Source organism: Equus quagga, chromosome 12 (genome assembly GCF_021613505.1).
Source record: "Equus quagga isolate Etosha38 chromosome 12, UCLA_HA_Equagga_1.0, whole genome shotgun sequence".
Lineage (NCBI taxonomy): Eukaryota > Metazoa > Chordata > Mammalia > Perissodactyla > Equidae > Equus > Equus quagga.
This window is the reverse complement of record NC_060278.1, coordinates 4,141,310-4,158,562: the sequence shown is the minus strand read 5'-3', so window position 1 is coordinate 4,158,562 and position 17,253 is coordinate 4,141,310. Positions and strand designations below refer to the sequence as shown.

Genomic DNA, 17,253 nt, shown 5'->3' with positions numbered 1-17,253 from the left:
TGCTCTGTCTGCAACTGAGTATGTAACAGTTCATGAATATAAAGAGCTGCTAGAACTAGTATGTCAAATTTCTGACTACTTGTCAACAGAAGGGAGAAATTACCTTGCTTCTGTCTTAACACTGGAGAAAATTTTAAAACAATCATGTAATATATGCTATGGAGTACAGTTTGAAAGTGGAAAATAAGATTTGCTTGGCAAAAGTTGATGGGAATCCTGCCCTCTTTCAACTTCAGCTTTTACCCCTAATGTTGCTGTGCTTAAACCAGGGACAGCTATACATTCTACAGTACTCTCATGTTCCAAAGTGTCTTCTGATCCAGGAGAGCCCTAACTGACTTGGTGGGGTAGTATCTAGAGCTTTGGAGTGAATGTTGGAAGCCTCTCTCTACATCAGTGGGAACCCTCTGTACATCTGTGGAGCTCGCTCTCAATCTCTGCTGCTGTCTTCTCTCTAGTACTGTGCCCTGTGAATTCTAGCTGCTTTGGCCTCTCCAAACTCTAAACTTTGTCTCTGAACTTAAGGAGACCAGTAGACTCTGTTTGTGTTCCCCTTCCTTATGTTGTGGCCTGGAGACTCTTCTTGTTTTCTTCTTGTTTCTTCTTGTTTTCTTTCTGTCATGGATTACTGCCTTGCACTTTCTGTTTTCTGATGTTTGAATATTGCTGTTTCATATATTTCTTGTGTAGATTTTAACTGGTTTAAGGTGAAGAGGTAATTCTGATCCCTGATGTTCCATCGTGGACAAAAATAGAAGTCTCTGTGCCCACATATAGGCCAATGGAACACATCTTCCAACCATAAAACCAAGTTCCAAAAGGATAAAATATAATAATAGAAATTTTTCTCATGAATTTAACAAATTTATTTATTTATATAATTGAAGGTATATTTGATAGACAACATTACATTAATTTCAAGTATACAACATAATGATTTGATATTTGTATGTATTACAAAATGATCATGTCTAGTTAACATCTGTCGCCATACATAGTTAAAGAATTATTTTTTCTGGGGATGAGAACTTTTAGGATCTACTTTCTTAACAACTTTCAAATATGCAGTACGGTATTATTAACTATAATCACCATGCTGTACATTATATCCCCATTACTTATTTATTTTATAACTGGAGATTTGTACCTTTTGACTCCCTTCACCCATTTTGTCCACTCCCCAACCCCCACCTCTGGCAACCACCAATGTGTTCTCTGTATCTATGAGCTTGATTTTTGTTTTCTTGGGTTGTATTTGTTTGTTTGTTTTGGATTCCATATATAAGTGAGATCATATGGTATTTTTATTTCTCTGACTTATTTCACTTAGCAAAATGGCCTCAAGATCTATCTATATTGTCGCAAATGGCAAGATTTCATTCTTTTTTATGCCTAAATAATATTCCATTGTAATATATATACCATATTTTTTTAATCCATTCATCTATTAATGGACATTTAGGTTGTTTCCATATTTTGGGTATTGTAAATAATGCTGCAGTCAACATGTGGGTTCATCATGATTTTTAAGGGAAGCAGAGGACAGGGTTACATTGCACAACATGGAGAAAACCCTTTTACAAATTCCTAAGTATCTTTTCCCATGGCAGCTGCCTCAGTCCCTGGGCCCCACTGGTATAGATCTACTCTTTCTCAGTATTGCTCTTTCACTGGTATACTCTCTTTTTCTCTTTAAAGTATCCCCTTTCATCTTCTCCAGCCAAACTTTATTTTCTTCTTCCCTCCTCATTCTCTAAATTCCATTAGATTCTACAGCCTAATCAATAAGACAAAAGCTACCTTTGTATTCCATTCTTGTTTTTTTTCTTTTTAAACTACCATTTAATCTTGATGTTGCTTCATTTAGTAATTAATGGACTTTATTTTTTTAGAGAAGTTTTAGGTTTATAGAAAAGATGAGCAGAAAGTACAGAGAGTTCCCATATACCCATTCTTCCCACTATCCCCACACAAAATTTGTTCTATTATTAACATTTTGCATTAGTGTGGCATATTTGTTGAAATTGATGAACCAATATTCATACTTATTATTAACTAAAGTCCGTAGTTTACACAGGATTCAGTCTTTGTGTCGTGCAGTTCTATGGGTTTTAACAAATGTATAATGTCATGTATCCACCATTACCGTATTATATTGTAGGAGAGTTTTACTGCCATGAAAATCACATGTTCCACGTATTCATCTTTCCTTCCATCCACCTGAATCTCTGGCAACCACTAACCTTTTTGTTGTATCTATAGTATTGCCTTTTTAAGAATGTCATATATTTGGAATCATGCAGTCTTTCTTTTACTTAGCAGTATGCATTTAAGTTTCCTCTGTGTCGTTCCATGTTTTATACCTCATTTCTTTTTATTACTCAGTACTAATCTATTGTATGGATGTACCATAGTTTGTTTATCTGTTCATCTATTGAAGGCTATCTTGGTTGTTTCTAAGTTTTTACAATTACAAAAAACTGCTATAAATTTAGGTTTTTGTGTGAACGTAAGTTTTTCAACTAATTTGAGTACATACCAAGGAGTGTAACTGCTTGATTGTATAGTAAAAGTATGTTTAGTTTTGTAAGAAACTGCCAAACTGTCTTGCATTCCCACCAGCAATGAGAATTTGAAGGTTCTTTCTTGTAGACAATATATATCTGGTCTTGTTTTTTGATTCACTCTGACAATCTCTATTTTTAAATTGGTGCATTTAGACCTTGATTTTAAGTGATTACTGAAATAGTTGGATTAATGTCTACCATATTTGTTACTGTTTTCTATTTGTTGCCTTTGTTCTTTGTTCCTATTTTTGTCTTCTCTCTTTGGCTGCCTTTTGAGGATTTAATTGAGCATTCTATTTTTTCTTCAGTTTTATTGAGATATAATTGACATATAATAATGTGTAAGTTTAAAGTGTACAATGTGTTGATTTAATGCACTTATATATTACAATGTGATTACCATCCTAATGTTAGCTAACACCTCCATCATGTCACATAATTACTATTTCTTTTTGTGGTGAGGACTTTTAAGATTTGCTGTCTTAGCAACTTTCAAATATATAGTATGATATTGTTATCTGTAAGAATAATGACGTGTATTAGATTCCCATAACTTATTCATCTTCTAATTGGAAGTTTGTACTCCAGATGTTGACCAACATCTCCCCGTTGTCCCCACCCCCAGCTTCTAGTAACCACCATTCTACTCTCTGTTTCTATGAGTTCAGCTTTTTTATATTCCACATGTAAATGATATCATACAGTATCTTTCTTTCTCAGACTTATTTCACTTAGCATAGTGCTCTCAAGGTCCATCTGTTGTCACAAATGGAAGCATTTCTCTCTGTTTTATGACTGAACAATATTCCATTGTATATGTATATACCTCATTATCTTTATTCATTCAACCATTGATGGACACTTAGGTTGTTTCAGTATATTGGCTATAGTGAATAATGCTGCAATAAGCATGCAAGTGCAGATATCTCATTGATATCCTGTTTTCATTCCCTTTGGATATATACCCAGAGGTGAGATTGCCGGATCATATGGTAGTTCTATTTTTAAATTTTTGAAGAACTTCCTTACTGTTTTCCATAGTGGCTGCACCAATTTACATTCTCACCAACAGTGCACAGCGTTCCCTTTTCTCCACATCCTTGCCAATATTTGTTATCTCTTGTCTTTTGGCTAACAACCATTCTAACAGGTGTGAGGTGATATCTCATTGTGGTTTTGATTTGCATTTCCCTAATGATGAGTGTTGTTAAGCACTTTTTCATGTACATATTGGCAATCTGTATGTCTTCTATGGAAAAATGTCTATTCAGATCCTCTGCCCATTTTTTAACTGGGTTGTATATTTATTTATTATTGAGTTGTGTGAGTTCTTTATTTATTTTGGGTATTAACACCTTACCAGATACATGGCTTGCAAATATTCTCTCCCATTTGATAGGTTGCTTGTTCATTTTGTTGACGGTTTCCTTTGCTGTGCAGAACCTTTTAGTTTGGTGTAGTCCCACTTGTTTATTTTTGGTTACTAAAAGATTATTGTGATCCTTTGCTGCTGTCATGTTTCCTTGATTTCACATTCTTTGGAGTTGCTGTCTTTACATTTAAAGTAGCAGTCACCTCCTCCAATCTTTACTGTTGTCTTCAGGCAAGAAATACTTTCTGTCAGCCCTGCTAGAGATTTGAGACTTCCTCAGACCTTATATGGATACATTTCCTCCATGCTTCTTGCTTCCTCTTGTGGCAGAGTTCTTAATCTTGTATGCCTTCTCTTGATCCTACAACACACGAGACTGAATGCTGATTGCGTCTCTTTTGTTTTCCCGAGAGTGGCGTTACAGCTCAGGTTTGTGCTCTCTCCTTGGCCTGCAGACTGTGGCCTGCTTTCTGTGCATGCTCCCTGTCTACCAGCGCTTGTTCTTGCTGACACCCTATGCAGTGCACAGTGAGCTGGCTTCAGAGTGGAGGAGGTATGGGTGGCAGGTAGTGTGCTGGACAGGCCTGAGTGTCATTGGGGGAATCTGTGGGTGGGGTTTTCCCCTGGCTCATGGCAGACTTCCTGATGGAATTCAGAAGACACTCAGCAGAAACTGAGGGTCCCTTTAATGCCCTATGGGGATCTTGTGTGATGATTTCCTGATCTGCTTCCTCCCCCTAGTCATGGATATCGTGTTTAAATACTCAAGATGCTGTGAGAGAAATGATTTGCCTTGGCAGTGTCCTGCATAGCTGGGGAAGCTGGGTGTTCGTCCACTAGCTCTACCTTTCTCCAGTGAGAAAAATCACAGACCATTTCATTTAGCTCTAAACTCTCCTGCCTTGGGGGAGGAGTGATGCCAACAAGTCAAGCTGATCCTCTGACCCCTTCCAATGCATACAAACACGTACTTTTTTTCTCCAGGAGAGTGCTGGAACTTCTCCTCTGGAATACTGTACTTTCACAAAAGCTTTCTTGTCTGTATTTGACTCTCCAAATCAGCATTCCTGCAGCCACTGCTGGACCACAGCCAAAAGGGCCCAGAAGTGGTTCACAGTCTCCTGTAGGTTCCACAGCTAATACCAAGGTCTGTCTGCCTGTTACCCAATGAACATGGGGATAAGACTCCTCCTGGGTCCCTTGGCATATGGCACTGGGTCTCACAACTCCCACAGAGGCACCTTTCGTTAATGGTACTGAAGTTTTGTTATTGAAGAGGCGGAAAAAAATGAGGGACGTTCTGTGCCACCATGATACTGATGTTATATGCTGAGCATTTTATGATTCCATTTTTTCTCCTTCCTTATCATATATCAGTTATACTTCCTTTTTTTTTTAACTTTTTTAGTGATTGCCCTAGAGTTTGCAATAGTCATTTACAACTAATTCAAGTCCACTTTCAAATAACACTGTAACAGTTCACAGGTAGTGTGAGTACCTGATAATAACAAAATAGTACTAATTCCTTACTCTTGCCCCTTATATTATTGTTGTTATTCATTAACTTATATATATGCATACATAAGGATAAATATGCATATGTATATATACATACATAAGCATACATAATAAAATACATTGTTGCTATTATTATTTTGGACAAACTGTTATCTGTTAAATCAATTAAAAATAAGAAAATACAAAACTTTTTTTTTTTTATCTTCACTTACCCTTCTCTGATGCTCTTTCTTTATATAGATCTGAGTTTCTGGCCTATTTCATTTTCCTTGTCTTTAAAGAACTTCTTTTAACATTTCTTACAAGGCAGGTCCACTGGCAACAAATTCTTTCAGTTTGTTTTTATGAGAAAGTCTTTATTTCTCCTTCACTTTAGAAGGATAATTTTTCAGGATACAGAATTCTAGGTTGATAGCTTTTCACTCAGTACTTTATTTCATTCCTCTTTCTTCTTGCTTGCATGGTTTCTGAGAAGTCAGATGTAATTCTTATCTTTACTCCTTGATACTTAATGTGTTTTTTTTCCTCTGGCTTTTTTCAGGATTTTATCTTTGATTTGCTGTAGTTCAAAAATGATAGGCCTAAGTGTGATTTTTGGGGGCATTTATCCTTTATGGTCTTCTCTCAGCTTCCTGGATCTGTGGTTTGGTGCCTCACGTTGATTTGGGGGAAATTATCATTTTTCATGATTTCAAATATTTGTTCTGTTCCTTTCTCTCTTTCTTCTCTTCTGGTATTCCCATTACATGTATGTTACATCTTCTGTATTTGTCCCATAGTTCTTGAGTATTCTCTGTTTTTTTTTTTTCTTTCTTTTTTCTCTTTGCTTTCAGTTTTGGATGTTTCTTTTGAGATATCCTTAAGCTCAGAGATTCTTTCCTCAGTCATGTCGAGTCTATTATAAGCTCCTCACAAGCATTAATTTCTGTTACTTTTTTAAATTTCTAATATTTATTTTTGTTTTTTTCTAAGAGTTTTCAGCTCTCTGCTTACATTACTCATCTGTCCTTGCATGCTACTTTATCTACTAGAGCCCTTTGCATATTAATCATAGTACTTTTAAATTCTGAATCTGATAATTCGAATATCCATGCCATACCTGAGTATGGTTCTAGTGCTTGCTCTGTCTTTTCAAAATGTGTTTTTTTGCCTTTTAATGTATCTCGTAATTTTTTCTTGATAACTGGAAGTGATGTACTGTGTAAAAGGAAGTGCTGTGAATAAGCCTTTATTAAATTGGTGGTAAGTTGTGGGAGGGGGAAGGGAAATGTTCTATAGTCCTGTGATTAGGTCTCAGTCTTTTGGTGAGCCTGTGCCCCTGGATGTGAACTTTACCAGTGCTTCTCAGTGGGACAGGATGGCTAAAGTGGGCTGGAGTTGTGTAGTTTCCTTCCTCCATGTGGAAGGGTTGAGCTCCCTGGAGTTGGGTAGTTTTTCTTCTCCCAGGTCAGTCTGCCTCTGATAAAACCCCAGAAGGTTAGACTTTGGTTAAATAGTTTCTCCTCAGGTAGACCTTGTTAAAAAGAACAGGATACTCTGACGTATTTCAAAATGGTTCTTTTTCCCTTCCCCATGCTGGAAGTCCAAAGTGAGTTTTCTTTGACATTCACTGTGAGAACCTGTTAGAGCTTCAGGAGGTAAAACTTGGAAAAGTGTGCCCCCCCCCTGCCATGACTGGGACCCCATGTAGTTTTTCTCTCTCTCAGACTTGCCCACACTGATTCTTTAGCAATTTGTCAATTATAATTCAGATTTTCCTACAAGGGTTCCCACAAAGTTTGCAGTTAATGGGCTACTGCTCTGCTGTTTTGTGATTCTCTGTATTCACCTGTCAGTCTCTCTAGTTCTGGGGACAGCAGTTTGCCCTGTGACTTTACTTCTCTTATGGATTCATGAACAGTTATTGATTTTTTAGTTTGTTCAGCTTTTTCCTTGTTATAACTGAGTGGCGACTTCCAAGCTTTTTATATGCCTGACCAGAAACAAAAGCCCATGTATTTATTTTTAAAAATTTATTTAAAAAATTTTAATAGTGGTAAAAACACATAATCTGAAATTTACCATCTTAAGTATGTTTAAGTGTACAGTGCAGCAGTATTGACTATATTCGTATTGTTGTGCAACAGATTTCTAGAACTTTTTTCATCTTGCAAAATAGAAACTCTGTACAGATTGAATAAACAACACCCCATTTTCCCATTCCCCCATCCCCTGACAACTACTATTCTACTTTCTGTTCTGAGTTTGACTACTTTAGATACTGCCTGTAAGTGGAATCACCACTATTTGTCTTTTTGTGACTGGCTTATTTCACTTAGCCTTATGTCCTCAAGGTTCATCCATGTTGTACCATGAAACAGGATTTCCTTTTTTTTTAGATTGAATAACATTCTGTTGTCTGTATGTACCACATTTTCTTTGTCCTTTCACCCATCAATGGACATTTGGATTACTTACACCTCTTGGCTATTGTGAATAATGCTGCAATGAACATGAATGTGCAAATATCTCTTCTAGATCCTGCTTTGAATACTTTTGGATTTATTCCCAGAAGTAGATTGCTGATTTTCTTTTTGAGGAAGATTAGCCCTGAGCTAACATCTGCTGCCAATCCTCATCTTTTTGCTGAGGAAGACTGGCCCTGAGCTAACATCTGTGCCCAACTTCCTCTACTTTATATGTGGGATGCCCACCACAGCATGGCTTGACAAGCAGTGCCATGTCTGCACCCGGCATCTGAGCCAGCGGACCCTGGGCCACCAAAGTGGAACATGCACACTTAACCGCTATGCCACTGGGCCGGCCCCATAGATTGCTGATTAATATGGTAATTCTTTAATTTTTTGAGGAAAAAGCGTACTGTTTTACATAGTCACCACACTATTTTGTATTCCCATCAACAGTGAAGAACATTTCCAGTTTCTTCAAGTCCTTTCCAACTTGTTAGTTTCTGCTTTTTAACAGTGGCCATCCTAATGGGTGTGAGGTAATATCTTACTGTGGTTTTGATTTGCATTTCTCTAATGATTAGAGAAATCATGTTGAATGCTGAATGTTGAATATTGTTTCATATGCTCTTTGGCCATTTGTATATCTTCTTTGGAGAAATATCTATTCAAGACTTTGCCCATTTTTTAATAAAGTTGTTTTTTGTTGTTAAATTATAGTAGTTCTTTATATTTTCTGAATATTAGCCCCTTAGCAGATACATGATTTGCAAATATCTTTTCCCATCCAATAAGTTATCTTTTTACTCTGTTCCCTTGATCCACAGACGTTTTTAATTTTGATGTAGTCCCTTTGTTTATTTTTGCTTTTGTTGACTGTGCTTTTGGTGTCATATCCAAGAAATTACCGCCAAATCCAGTGTTAAGAAGGTTTTCCCCTTTGTTTTCTTTTAGGAGTTTTATAGTTTTAAGTTTTATGTTTGGGTCTTTAACCTATTCTGAGTTAAATTTTGTGAATTGTGTAAAGTAAGAGTCCAATGTCATTCTTTTGCATGTGGACGTCCAGTTTTCCCAATACCATTTGTTGAAGATACTGTCCTTTCCTCATTGTGTTGTCTTGGCACCCTTGTCAAAGATCATTTGATCATTTATGTGAGGGTTCATTTCTGTGCTTTCTGTTATGTTCCATTGAAATATTTTTCTATCTTTATGCCAGTATCACACTGTTTTGATTACTATAGCTTTGCAATATGTTTTGAAATCAAGAAGTATGAGGCTTCCAACTTGGTTTTTTTTTCCCCAGATTATTTTGGCTATTCAGGGTCCCTTGAGATTCCAGATGAATTTTAGAAATTTTTTCCTATTTCTGCAAGAAATGCCTTTGGATTTTTCATAGAGATTGTGTTTAATGTGTAGATCACTTTGGATACTATCTGTAGTTTAACAATATTAAATATTCCAATCTATAAACATGGATGTTTTTTCATTTATTTGTGTCTTCTTTAGTTTCTTTCAGCAATATTTTATAGTTTTTCAGTGTGCTAGTGTTGCCTCTTTGGTTAAGTTTATTCTGAGATTCTTATTCTTTTTAATACTATTGAAAATGGGATTGTTTCCTTAATTTTGTTTTCAAATTGTTAAAAAGTTCATTCTTTTGCATCCTTGGGTAAAGTTATTTTATTGTTTTTGATGCTATTGTAAATGAGATTATTTTCTTAATTTCTCTTTAGGTATTTTGTTGTTAGTGTATAGAAATGCAACTGATTTTTCTATGTTGATTTCATATCCTGGAACTCTACTAAATTTATTTATTAGTTTTAACTGATTTTTGGTGAAGTATTTGGAGTTTTCTGTCTATAAGATTGTGTCTAGCAGACAAAGACAGTTTTACTTTTTCCTTTCTGATTTCGGTTTCTTTGATTTCTTTTTCTTGCCTAATTGCTGTGGCTAGGACTTCTAGTACTATGTTAAATAGGAGTGGTTAGAGTGGGCACCCTTGTGTTGTTCCTGATTTTAGAGGAAAAGCATTCAGGTTTTCACTCTTGATTATGAAATTAACTCTGGGTTTATCATATATGTCATTTATTATGTTGAGATATGTTCCTTCTATTCTCAATATGTCAGGAGCTTTTATGTTGAAAGGGTGTTCAGTTTTGTCAAACACTTTTTCTTGCATCCATTGAGAGGATCATTTGATTTCTACCATTCATTCTATTAATATGGTGTGTCACATTTATTGATTTATTTATGTTGATCCTTCTTTGCATCTCAGGGATAAATTCCACTTGATTATGGTGTATGATTTTTTAAAATATCCTGTTGAATTAGAGTTGCAATATTCTATTGAGAATTTTTGCATTTATATTTATCAGGAGTATGAGCTATAGTTTTCTTTTCTCATAGCATCCTTATCTGGCTTTGGTATCAGGGTAATGCTGGCCTCATAAAATGAGTCTGGAAGTGGTCTTTCCTCTTCTTTTTTTTTTCAGAAGAATTTGAGAAAGATTTGCATTAATTCTTCTTTAAGTCTTTGGTGGAATTCACCAGTGAAACCATCTGGTCTTGGCCTTTTCTTTGTTGGGATATTTTTAGTTACAGATACAATCTTTTTAGTCATTATTGGTCTGTTCATATTTTCTATTTCTTCATGTTTCGATTTTGATAGGTTGTACATTTCTAGGAATTTATACATACATTTCTTCTAGGTTATCCATTTTGTTGGAAAATCCTTTGTATTTCTGTTGTCAGTTGTAATGTCTCCTCTTTTATTTTAATTTTGTCCATTTGATTCCTTTCTCTGTTTTTCTTAGTGTAGCTAAAGGTTTGTGAATTTTATCTTTTCAAAAAACCAACACTTAGTTTCCTTGCTTTTTTCTATTGTCTTTCTGGTTTCTTTTTCATTTATTCCTGCTCTATATTTATTATTTCCTTCCTTCTGCTAACTTTGGTGTCTTTTTCTAATTACTTGATGTTTATATTTAGGTCATTTATTTGACATCTTTATTTTTCTTATTGTAGGTGTTATCGCTATGAACTTCCCTCTTACCACTGCTTTCCCTGAATCTTAAAAGTTTTGGTATGTTGTGTTTTTTTTTGGTCTCAAGATGCTTTCTGATATCCTTTTTGATTTATTCTTTAACCTAGTGTTTTTTAGGAATGTGTTGTTTAATTTCCACATATTTGTGAGTTATTTAGTGTTCCTCCTGTTACTCATTTCAATTTTCATCAGAAAAGATACTAGATATGATTTCAATATTCTTAAAAATTTTAAGACTTCCTTTGTTGCCCATCATATGATCTATCTTGGAGAATATCCATGTGTACTTGAGAAGAATGTATATACTGCTGCTGTTAGATAGAATGTTCTGTGTATGTGGTTTATTTGGTCTATAGTGTTTCAAGTCTACTGTTTCCTTGTTAATTTTCTGCATGCATGATCTATCCAGTGTAGAAAATGGGGTTTGAAGTCCCCTACTGTTATTGTATTTCTGTCTATTTCTCCCTTCAGTTCTGTTAATATTTATGTTAAATGTAAAGTGCTCAATGTTGAGCATATACTCATTTACAATTGTTATATCTTTTTGATAAAATAATCTCTTTACACTATGTAATGACCTTCTTTTTCTCTTGTGACAGTTCTTGAGTGTAATTCTGTTTATCTGATATAGGTATAGCCACTTCTGCTCTCTTTTGGTTACCATTTGCATGGAGTATCTTTTCCATTCCTTTACTTTCAACGCATGTGTGTCCTTAAGCTGGAATGAGACTCTTGTAGACTCTTGTAATATGTATTTATTCTACGGAGATGAAAGAAGAAAAAATATCAAATCAGGTTTGGATGGGTGGAGCCACTTAAGTGAATAAATTATTGCCTGAGAGGTAATTTTCTTCACGTTGTCCCAAATTTTCTGCTAAGATTTAAAACTCACAAAAAATGTCTCTAGGTTTCATACTTAGATTGATTTGGGGAGTTACTTAAGCAGCATGTGTGGGCTCAGAAATATGGAGGCAGAAGCATGGGGAAGTAAGGCTATAGAGCCCCTGAAAATTGTAGTGAAGTAATGGGACTCCCTCAGGGCCACAGAATTAGGGTTGTGTGAAAGTTTAACTAGATATTCAAGGAGTTAGATGACAGATGATAATATTAAAAGATAAGTAGGCCTTAGAAATTAATGTTATAATTTTTAGGTTGTATTTCTAACAGTCATTCTCTATTTACAGCACTAGAAATTCTGTAAAGATAATAATGTGTTTAGTAAAAATCCTACTTCTTCTAAAGGTTATAATTTGGCAATTTTTTATGACTTTAAAATTGTTCATCAGAGTACTTACTGAATATTTATTAACCGTTATATTGGCTATGTAGAGGCATCTCATTAGGCTTTTTCTCTGGTGACTAATTATGTTAAGCATCTTTTCATGTGGCTATTGACCATTCAGATATCTTCTTTTGTGAAGTGTCTGTCCCAAACTTTGGCTCATTTTTAATAGGGTTGATTGTCTTTATTATTCACCTATAGGAATTCTATGTATATACTAGAGATAGCCCATTTATTAGATAACAGTATTGTTAATATTTTTCCCAGTTTGCAACTTGCTTTTTAATTTCTTAATGGAGTCCTTTGACGTGAAAGAATTTTTAATTTTTATGAAGTCTAATTTAATGATTTTTTCCTATAGTACATGCTGTTCATGTTCTATTTAAGAAATCTTTGCCATCCCAATGTCATGAAGACATTTTTTTACCATAAGTTTTATAGTTTTAGTTTTTACATTTAAGTCAGTGATCTATTTTAGATTATTTCTTGTGAATAGTTTGAAGTAAAAGCCAAGATTAATTTTCTTTTTCCATTTGTTTCAGCACCATACATTTAATGATTATCCTTTTCCCATTGAGTTATCTTGGAAGTCTTGTTGAAAATCAATTGAATATATGTGTGTGGCTTTGTTTCTGCACTCTCTATTATGTTCATTTAACTCTATGTATATCTCAATGCCATTACCATATTGTCTTCATTTAATTTAGCTCCATAGTAAGTCTTGAAATAAAATAGTGTAAATCTTGCAACTTTGTTCCTTTTAAAAGTTGTTTGGACTATTCTAAGTCCTTTGCATTTCCATATAAATTTTAGAGGCACATGTCAATTTGTACAAAATAGGCTGTTGGGATTTTGTTGGAAATATAGATCAATTTGGGGAGAGGTGACGTCTCAATATCATTGAGGTTTTCATTACATGAAAATACTTTATATCTCCATTTTTAGATCTTCATTATTTTGTTTTTACAAGGTTTTGAAACTTTTAGAGAAAAGGTCTTGTAATGTTTTGTTAAATTTATCTCTAGGAGGTTCATCTTTTTGGATACTAGTGAATGACATTTTTAAAAATTTTATTTTCCAAGATGGGAGACTTATTATAAGGCTATAATTATTATAAAGATATAGTGTAAGTAAAGTATATAAAGTATAGTATAAAGATAGACAAGTAGACCAGCTGAATAACAATGAGGCCACAAATTGGACCTGTGCCTTTGTTTTATTTTTTAATTGAAATATAGTTGACATACAGTATTATGTCAGTTTCAGGTGTGCGACATAGTGATTTGACACTTACGTACATTACAAAATGATCACCATAGTAAGTCTAGTAACCACCTGTCACCATACAAAGTTATTGCAATCTTATTGACTATATTTCCTATGCTGTATATCACAACCCGTGATTTATTTATTTTATGACGGGAAGTTTGCACCTCTTAATCCCCTCCACCTATTTTGCCCAACCCTCTACCCTCCTCCCCTCTGGCAACTACTGGTTTATTTTCTGTATCGGTGGAGTTATTTCTGTTTTCTTTGTTTAATTGTTTTGTTTTTATATTCCACATATAAGTGAAATAATGTGGTATTTATTTTTCTCTGTTGACTTATTTCACTTAGCACAATACCTTCCAGGTCCATCTGTATTGTCACAAATGGCAAGATTTCATTATTTTTTATGGCTGAGTAATATCCTATTAAGTATATATACCACATCTTCTTTATCCATTTGTCTATTGATGGACACTTTCATATCTTGGCTATTGTAAATAATGCTGTAATGAACATAGGGGTGCATATATTTTTTCAAATTAGTGTTTTTTTTTTCCTTTGGGTAAATACTCAGAAGTGGAATTGCTGGATCATGTGGTGGTTCTGTTTTTAATTTTTTGAGGAACCTCCATACAATTTTTGATAGTGGCTGCACCAATTTACATTCCCACTAAGAGTGCATGAGGGTTCCCTTTTCTCCACACCCTCACTAATGATTATCTGTTGTCTTCTTCTTTTTTCCAGGAAGATTAGCCCCGAGCTAACATTCGCCACCAATCCTCCTGTTTTTGCTGAGGAAGATTGGCCCTGAGCTAACATCTGTGCCCATCTTCCTCTACTTTATATGTAGGATGCCTGTCACAGCATGACTTGAGGAGCAGTGTATAGGTCCCCACCCTCGATCTGAACCAGCAAACCCCAGGCAGCCAAAGTGGAGTGCACAAACTTAACCGCTGTGCCACAGGGCCAGCCCCTCTATTGTCTTTTTGATAACAGCTATTCTGACAGGTGTAAAGGTATATCTCATTGTGGTTTTGATTTGCATCTCCCTGATGAGTAGTAATGTTGGGCATATTTTCATGTGTCTCTTGGCCATCTGTATGTCTTCTTTTGGAAAATGTCTATTCAGACATATTCTTTGCCCATTTTTAATTTAATTGTTTTTTTAATATTGAATTTGTATCAGTTAAATATATATTTTGGATCTTAACCCCTTACCAGAAGCATCATTTACAAATATCTTTTCCCATTCAGTAGGGTGCCTTTTCATTTTGTTGATGGTTTCCTTTGCTGTCAAAAGCTTTTTAGTTTGATATAGTCCCATTTGTTTATTTTTACTTTTGTTGCCCTTGCCTAAGGAGACAGACCCAAAAAAATTATTGCTAAGATGATGTCAAAGAGTTTACTGCCTATGTTTTCTTCTACAAGTTTTATGGTTTCAGGTCTTACATTTAAGTCTTTAATTCATTTTGAGATTGTTTTTGTATATGGTGTAATAAAGTGGTCCAGTTTCATTCTTTTGCATGTAGCTGTCCAGTTTTCCTAACATTATTTATTGAAGGGACTGCCTTTTCTCCATTTTTTATTCTTGCCTCCTTTGTTGTAGATTAATTGACCATATAAGTGTGGGTTTATTTTTGGGCTCTCTATTCTCTTCCATTAATTTATGTGTCTGTTTTTGTGCCAGTACCATCTGTTTTGGTTACTATAGTTTTGTAGTATAGTTTCAAATCAGGGAGTGTGATACCTCTAGCTTTGTTCTTCTTTCTCAAGATTGCTTTGGCTATTCAGGATCTTTTGTGGTTCCATACAAATTTTAGGATTATTTGTTCTAGTTCTGTGAAAAATGCCATTGGTGTTTTGATAGGGATTGCATTGAATCTGTAAATTGCTTTGGATAGTACGGACATTTTAACAATATTAATTCTTTTCATCCATGAGCACAGTATATCTTTCCATTTATTTGTGTCATATTCAATTTCTTTCATCAATATCTTAAGTTTTCAGAGTATAACCTTTTCACCTTCTTAGTTAAATTAATTTCTAGATATTTTATTCTTTTTGATGCAATTGTAAATAGCAATTTCTTAGTTTCTCTTTCTGATAGATTGTTATTATTGTATAGAAATGCAAAAGATTTCTGTATATTAATTTTGTATCCTGCAACTTTACTGAATCCATTTATTGGTTCTGACAGTTTTTTTGGTGTAGTCTTGAGGGTTTTCCATATATAGTATCATGTGAGCTGCCAACAGTCACAATTTTACTTCTTCTGTTCTAATTTGGATGCCTTTATTTCCTTTTTTTGTCTGATTTCATGAGTGGTGTAGGTCTGCTCCTAGGGTCTGAACCCACAAACCCGGGCTTCTGAAGCGGAGTGCTTGAACTTAACCAATACGCCACTGGGGCAGCCCCACTATGGAGCTTTAAAAAGAATAAGATAATTTTACATCAAATGGTTAGGTACGTTTTCATTGACATTTAAGTAATAAAGCAAGATAAAAGCACTTTGTGTACATTTCTCTCCCAGTTTTGTAATCCATCTATGCATATGCATCCTAGATGCTGGCTGTTTCTTCGACCTTTTCCAAAGAGGAAAAAACTGTCCATTGATAAATAGTATGCATTCATTATTAATAATTTTTATTAGTTCATTATTAAAATACTGCAGCTTTTATAAGAGAGAGAAAAGAGGTTCTCCTCCCCCCACAATACACAGCAAACAACTAAATCTCCTTTTACCATTTCAGCTACTTCAAAATTACATTGTAGGCCACCTTGCCAACCAGGAGTATGCTTCTCTGGAAGAGGATCTGTAATAATAGATATCCTTATCTCTTTTCTTCTGTTTTTAAATTATTCATAATGAGAACTTGAGAAAGAACATTTCGATTATTCTCTAAGCTGTTGTGCCTAGTAATGAAAGTGTAATGTTCCCATCTGTACATTCTATGATACTGAGTTAAAATTCCTAAATTAGTACAGTCATAGGTAGGGGCCTGTCCTGGTCAGTTCGGGCTGCTATAACAAATTACCATAGACTGGGTGGCTTAAACAGCAGAAATTAATTTTTCACAGTTCTGGAGACTGGGAAGTCCTAAGATCAGGATTCCTACATGGTCAGGTCTGGGTGAGAGCCTTCCTGCTTTGCAGTTGCCCATCTTTTTGCTGTGTCCTCCAATGATGGAGAGCAGAGAGAAAGGGAGCAAACTCATGAGCCTCGTGATCCAGTTACCTCTCAAAGTCCTCGTCACCAAATACCATTATATGGTAGATTAGGGTTTCAATGTATGAATTTTAGGAGACTACAAACATTTAGTCCAGAGCAAGACCTTTTCTGCTCCTGGGAACTGTATTTTCAAATTGTAACAGAAATAACTGTTGATGTTCTTTGTAATCATTTACTATATTCAGGGCATAATTTTAAATCGTGTCCTAAGCTATTATCAGATTAATTTTAAAATATTGTTTACTACACTATATTGCTTTTTTATGCAAGCACCTTACTCTCTCTTGCCTATAAAAAATTCTAAATTTGATTCTTCCAAAGCTGGCTTCTCCCAGCATACTCTTTGATTCTTTAAGGAGTGTTGACCCTCCCAAAGCAAATTCGCTGGTGTACTTGGTTTCTTGATATACTTGATTTATTTGGTCCCCTTGATATATGTTGCACATTTCCACTTTTCTTGTCTTTGCTTAATATTGTTTGCCTTTCCTCTTTTCTTTCCAATGACAGTCTATCCATTCTTTAAGGCTTAGTT

The 17,253-nt window shown here is 34.9% G+C and overlaps 1 protein-coding gene across 1 annotated transcript in view; it reads left to right on the top strand.

Annotated features, from left to right (window-relative positions):
- Positions 1–17,253, top strand: part of CCDC7 (coiled-coil domain containing 7) — a 485,718-nt gene that overhangs the window by 79,275 nt on the left and 389,190 nt on the right. The window lies entirely within an intron of this gene.